We start from the raw sequence: 7,078 nt of genomic DNA, 5'->3' as shown, positions 1-7,078 counted from the left end.
CATTTTTCCGTCCCAATGCATAACAAGACAAAACTTTAGGCCTGAAATTTGCGTTGATATAATAGGATTTTTTTAGTTTGTTCTTTGGCATGATTTGACGAATTATTTTTCTTTTAAGTGAGAGTTATTTCACACTGTTTCACAGACTTCTAGCTGCTTCTGGTAATAAAAAAATTGATTTATCATTTTATAAATTTACTATTGAAAAATTTAGAATTTTTTTTTAATAACATTGGTGTTTAATTTTGAGCTATAAAATTGAATTAAAATCGTCTCTTTTCGTGAAAAAGTCATTAAGACAATTGTTATTAAAAATTTACATATTTTCGCTGAATTTAATGTGAATAACAGCTTGTAGCATTCTTTGATATTTATCAAACAAATATTTGGTTTGCGATATGCAATAGGGAATAAGAGATGGGTTATGGGTTAATTTTCAAATAATGTTATTATAAACATATATTTTTTTAGATTACTATAAACTGTATTTAATTGTAAATTTATTATTTTTATAAAAAAAAAACAACAACTTTAAATTAAATTATTAAAGAAAAAACTTTCGGCTCATTGAACTACCTCTAAATATTTTCAAAACTGTTCAAATTTTTCTCAAATGTTTTATTGTACAAAAAAAATAATTTTTTAACCTAAGCCATTTTTTTTTAATGTTCCCTTAATTGGTTATGTGCGGTTGCACTGACTGTATAAGTAAACATTATAGTATTATTATTACTCCATCTAACCTAGGAATATTTTGGTGAAATCCATATACAGAAAGTATATTCCTTTCTTTAAGAATCACTGGGGCACCATTTACTCTTCCAATAAAAAAAAAGAAAACCATTGTCACCCAAATGAACACGCTTGCTAAATTTCATTATTCCAATTAAAATTAATTTTGTTATTTATTAGGTCAAAAATATGTTTATGACATACATAAGGGCCACTATATACAGTGCACCCTGTTACTCATATAGACAGACAGGTAAAATTTGTTTTATTAATAAGATGTACTCTCCGGATCAATTCATATTATTTATCAATTTCAGCGATGAATATGACAGAAATGTATTGAAGGAGAGTGTTGGATATCTTATTCTGTATAGAACATGTCTTGCTTGATAATAGTTTAGAAATAGTATATCCTCTAGAGTTTAATATATAATATTTTTTCTCCAACTATTAGTTTAGATTATGAATTCACAAGTATAAATTGAAATAATGTTAAGGAAGTATTCAATTTCTTTATAAATGGTTCTACACAAAAATTTATGTAAGCACTAATAAAGACAATTAGAATGGTATAAAGGGTGATTCAAAACGAGCAGTTTTTTTTCAGTAGGAATTTTTTGACAGGCGTGGGCGAGTTCTGTCAAATTCATACGTGATTTTTACTCAGTATTGTTTATAATTCTTCATGGAAAGATATACGCCACAACAATTGTACTATGAAAATCAGCGTTCTGTGAAAGAAGTTTTTCGCAAATTGCAGCCGCTCTCAACATTTTGGCTTGTTGTATGCAACAACCTGGCGCATTTTGAAGAAAAATTTGGTTTGAAAGACATTTAAAATACAGCTCGTGCAAGAAATTGAAGCCGCCGGACCTTTATTTGCGTCGTGTTTTCAGTGAATGGGCTCTTGAACGTATCCAAGAAAATCTGTTTTTTCCGCTCCAAATTTTGTTCAGTGATGAGGCCCATTTCTGGCTCAATGGCTACGTAAATAAGCAAAACTGCCGTATTTGGGGTAAAGAACAACCCAAATTGTATCAAGAGCATCCATTACATCCATTGAAAACAACAGTTTGATATGCCTTGTGAGCTGGTGGAATCATCAGTCCATATTTTTTCAATTGAATTGGCCACCAAGATCGTGTGATATCACATCTTTGGACTTTTTTCTTTGGGGCTACATAAAATCAAAAGTCTATGTGTATAAGCCAGCGACGATTGAAACATTGGAAGCAAATATTGAGCGAGTTATTCGTGAAATTCCGGCCACAATGCTCGAACGCGTCATCGAAAATTGGCGCGAAAGAATGGACCATTTAAAGGCCAGTTGCGGCCAACATATGAAGGTGATTATTTTCTAGAAATAATTGTAAACGATTGTTTTCTCGGTTCATAATAAAGTTTTCACCATAATATAATATTTTATGTATTTTATTTCTACAATCCAAAAATCGCTCGTTTTGAACCCCCCTTTATTATATACAAATGCATATATATAAATATTTATCTCGGTGTTTTGATGGCTAAACTCCTTAGAAAGTACTTGCACTAGGATTCGAAGAGAAGTAAGATATGGTTAAATCATAAAAGTACTAAAAAAATAATTACCGACACACTGTTAAAGCATACCATTGTATTTAATATCTAACAAAAGATGTAACATTCAATTATTAATTTTTACCGCATACACATAAATGTATAACTTTTAATTTCAATTTTAAATTTTGTACGTGTTTGAGCTTTTATTTAAAAAAGTAGGATATATTGTGACGAGAACCAATGCTTCAGACTACGAAGAAACCCTTTTTTTCTTCTTCTCTCTTTTCCTCTCTCTTCCTCAGGAGTAACCATTTTTGCGCTTTTCCCCCCTATCATACTAGTTTTTTCTTATTTTCCTTCGTTATTCTGAAAATATATTGTAATCAGTTCATTTATCTCATAGAAACAATTGTGAACTTCCACATCTTTTATCGAAGAATAAGAAATAAAATATTGGATTTGGAAACAACTTCGGTAAAAGGGAATCATAAAGAAGAGTCAAGGTGAGTTGCAAGACATTTAATGGTATATTTAGACTCCAATAATAGTTATCATGTAAATCTATTCTCTACATTATGTAGTTGTAATAAACAAGAATTCAATATTAAGATCTCCAATTCTTTTACTACAAGATTTCGTTTATGTACCTTATATTATTCGTGAATAAGATTACTATATTAGATAGTGATTCAACATTTCTTAAGAAAATACTAAAGGCAGGGAGTAGCCAGCAGGGCCTGTAGCGCCCCCCCCCCCAAATTAATTAACTTTTTCTTACTATAAATTTTTTAACTGAAAATATGGGTAGAAAATATTTTTTTCAAGATTCATTTTCTGAAAAGAGGTGATTCGGGCAAATTATGGAGCGGAGCAAAAAAAAATATGTTTGAATTTTTCTCCCAAAAATTTTAATGTTTAAATTTTTCTCCCAAAAATTTTAATGTTTGAAATTGTGTCCAAAAAAAATTTAATTTTATGTGAATAGCCATGGGTCTTTGAATTTTTTTTCGAAAAATTTAAACTTTTGATTTTTTTCTTCAAAATAAATCCTAAAATCAAGGGCCCCCATAAATATAATCTTGGGGACGCCCTTGATAGGCAAAACATAATATAGAGTAAGGAAAAAGTACATTTATGAATTATATACATAGGTCCAGCACCAATACTAAAACAATCTTAAACAAAAATCAAGAAAATAAGAAATTCCCAATGTATTGTTGTACATTATAAATATAACATATGTAAACGCATCAATTTTTTAATTGACTTATTTTGGTCAAATGTGGGATTAATATTATAATTTTCAGAAAGATTGAGAGACTCAGAATCTTCATTTAATTTATGATACTTTTTTTAGCTTAGATGTGACCCTTCAAATACAATCTATTTTTGTTTAAATAATGACATTTTTACAACCTTTATGAGAAATTTATAGACCCTCCCCGGAAGAATTTATCCGAATAATTTATTATCAATGTAAATGTTGTAGAATAAGGTTTTTCCATTTTTTGTTGAAAGACCATTTTGATAGTAGCAATTCAGTATAATCAAACCGCCGTATATTATAATTTATCCCTGTGCGTCCAATTTATTTGCACACACTAAATAGTTCCAGGCCAGATAAAGTTTTTCATCAACTTGAGACATTATTCAACAAAAAGTTATTTTTTAAATAACTTTTGTTTACCATGTTAGTAAGAATAAGTAATTGTTTTTATTAATGAAGTTAAGTCTTTGCTATAATGGGCATATAGCCATAAGGTACATAATGTTATATGTTTTAACATAAATATTAAAGTGTACACATGGGTAGCGATATTCTTTTTGCATTCTTTGACCATAATATTTTTTAAACTCTCGCTTGGGAATTTCTACATACATCATATAGAAACCAAACAATTATTCTGTTCTTCAAATAAGCTTTTTATGTATTTATGCAATTTTCTACAAAAGTAATACAATCGATGGAATAATTTTGCTTATCTCCAACTGCAATATTGTTTCGATACATTTGCCAAAGTTTTTTTTCAAAATATTTTGTGTCCTTATACATCTATTTTTATTTTAAACAATTTAATTCATATTGATTCAACTCAAAACTACAAAAGGCATCAATATTGTTTGCCACATAGTTGAAATTGAATAAAAAAAGTGGAGACACAATAATATCCGAATTTATTTTAAAACTTTTTTTTAGTACTTCTTGCATGATAAATGGATTATCTTACGTTGTATAGATACAACATCACATAGTATATACAGTACACATACCATAAGAAATTGTTATAATATGAAGTTAACATTTTATATCTTTTTATTATTTTTATGGAAGTAAATGTTTTGAAGAATAAATTCATTTGTTATTCCGATTTGAAACAACTTAAGTGAAATTGTTTAAATATTGATCCTTTTTATCCTTGCTATTCTTTTTATAAATCTTACTTAGTATTCAAACATGTGAACAAAATTTTATTGTTTCAAAAATAATTTAAATATTAAATAACCCTTGATGTGTGAATCATGAATATATTATTAATTTCTCTTCCACATCAACAGTAAGATCTATTTTGTTAATTGGATACAAATATATTTAAAAATTAGAATTGAAAATTTGTAAAAGTCACCCTTGTAAGAAAAAAATAAGTCATCCACATAAAAATAAATATATTATCTGCAAAAGAATAACACCTCAATATTTGGATTTGTTTTTAAGGCATAAAGGTTCATCTATATTATAAATAAGTGATTTTACAAAAGATAATTCAAGTCCAAAAGTTTTCATTTAGTGGAAATATTGATTTGTTTCCAATCATATTGAGGCAAAAATTACACGAATTTGTTATAAAATTCTATGTATTATTTACCAATAAACATATTATGTTTTTATTATTATTGCGCAAAAAAAAAAAAATCTTACACAAAAATCAACAATTAATTTGTTTACTTCATATGTATGTACATGTAGCTTAATATTTCATTGGTATATTTGGGTCAATTAATGCTTTTTATTTAAACTTGTGGAATACAAAATTAATTCTAACTTATATTGTCCTTTATATGATCTTTCAAATAAAATATATCGATGTATCGTTCTTCTATCGTGACAATCCATTTTGACTAGTCCCTGTGCAATTTGCAGTACACCGAAATTGTTGAAAAAATATTTTGATAGAAATTGACGATTGTTTTTAGAAGAATACAATTACACTTACACAAATACACTTAATTCTAGCTTGCTTTTGTGTTGAAAGGCCAAAATATTCTTCTGCAAATGAAATGCCATTTATAACTTACGCTTTAAATGCATTAGTTGGTTTTAAAATAAATGAGAAACAGAACCACTGAAAAAATGGTCGCCTTTATCATTTTTGAACTGAAATTTCTCACAATTGAATAATCCAAAATGGAATATAAAAGCCACTTTGGTATTTAACCTAAACATAAATTTTATTAACTAGTAGATTACAGATTATTTTTATTCAAATGTTAGCTTAAAGCTGTAAAAAGTGTACAAAATACTCAAAAAAATTCTGATCGAAAATATTTCAAAATGAGCATTGATATTAAAAAAATAGTCTTAGTTTTGTGATGAACTCTTTAAATACTACAATATTTAGTTGAGCAACTTTATTTATTCATTTTTTTAGCTTACTTGTGTTATTATAAGAATAATTAAACTATTCAAAATAACCTTAAGTAAAGTAAAAAAATAGTATATAGGTATATTATACATGTATGTAAGTATAGTATTTCTTCAAAAATATAAAAACATTGTTGTAAGCAGAGATAGGGAATGTTTTTTTGAATCTCAGGTTACTGCTTTCAAAGAATACAAAATCAATATAACCTAAAATTAAACTATAAAAAGCAAAATATTAGTCAATACTAACACAATAAATTTATAAATATAAATAACTTGCTACAAAAAAGTAGATGTCGACTGTCTAAGACGTTCATTAGGTGTATTGTTTCAATAAGTAGAATTTAATGATCATCGTTTCACAAATTCGTGCAATATTAATGTAATCAAATTATGAGTGCACTTAAAATCCATACCCCCTTACTTAACTTATAAACTCCTAAGTAGATTTATAAAGGTAGAAAATCGATAAAAAAATTGCTCTAAAAGAAAAAATGTATCTTTATTTTATAAATAAAAACAAAAAATAGATCAAAGTTAAATATCAAAATATACTTGCATTTGTTTTTACCCAAATACTGTATAAATTTCTATTTGGTTTCTTAAGTATATGTTACCTAACAAAATATGATAAACAATTTTTTCCTTTTATTATAAGTTTGTAAGTATCGTTTATTTTTTACTTTTATTTTTGTATAGGCATTATTATTTAAATTAAATTTGACTGCAAAAATGTATTACACTAATAAATTATATTTGTTGTGAGGTAACGTAAAAATAAAAAAAGTAAAAATACCCATTTAAAAAAAAATCAAATAATGAATATACAGCTTAATAATTTATAGTCCATTTCGGTAAAATAAAGGGCTTGTATATAAACTTCTGGAATGAGTTTGGATAGCTTAGAATGCCAAATATAGTGTTTAATCTTCATTTGATCTATAAGACATAATTTGACCCAAATATTGGGATTAAAGTAAAGTTTGTATCATTCTTAAAACGCATTTTCGCTACTTACAGTGCAATTTGCAGCACCTCCAAAGGATAAATTCCAATATTTTGTTCTTGTAAATTGACAATTATTCCTTACAGAATACAAATGAAGTCCTGAAATCTAGCTTTATATCTTTCTCAAGTTACTAAACATAACAAAGTATCAAAGCTGCG

General features: G+C 27.0%; 1 protein-coding gene across 2 annotated transcripts in view; it reads left to right on the top strand.

Moving 5' to 3' along the window:
* Positions 1-2,647: 2,647 nt before the first annotated feature.
* The window catches only part of LOC121116847 (FMRFamide receptor), an 89,411-nt gene continuing 84,980 nt past the window's right edge, over positions 2,648-7,078 (top strand). For both annotated transcript variants that reach the window (XM_040711150.2, XM_040711149.2), the window contains exon 1: positions 2,648-2,774. The gene's annotated coding sequence lies outside the window, so the exon portion shown is untranslated. The remainder of the gene's footprint in view (positions 2,775-7,078) is intronic.

The sequence above is a fragment of the Lepeophtheirus salmonis genome, chromosome 4, assembly GCF_016086655.4.
Source record: "Lepeophtheirus salmonis chromosome 4, UVic_Lsal_1.4, whole genome shotgun sequence".
NCBI classification, from domain to species: Eukaryota; Metazoa; Arthropoda; class Copepoda; order Siphonostomatoida; family Caligidae; genus Lepeophtheirus; species Lepeophtheirus salmonis.
Note: the sequence above shows the minus strand (reverse complement) of the source record. Positions and strands in the feature narration are given on the sequence as shown.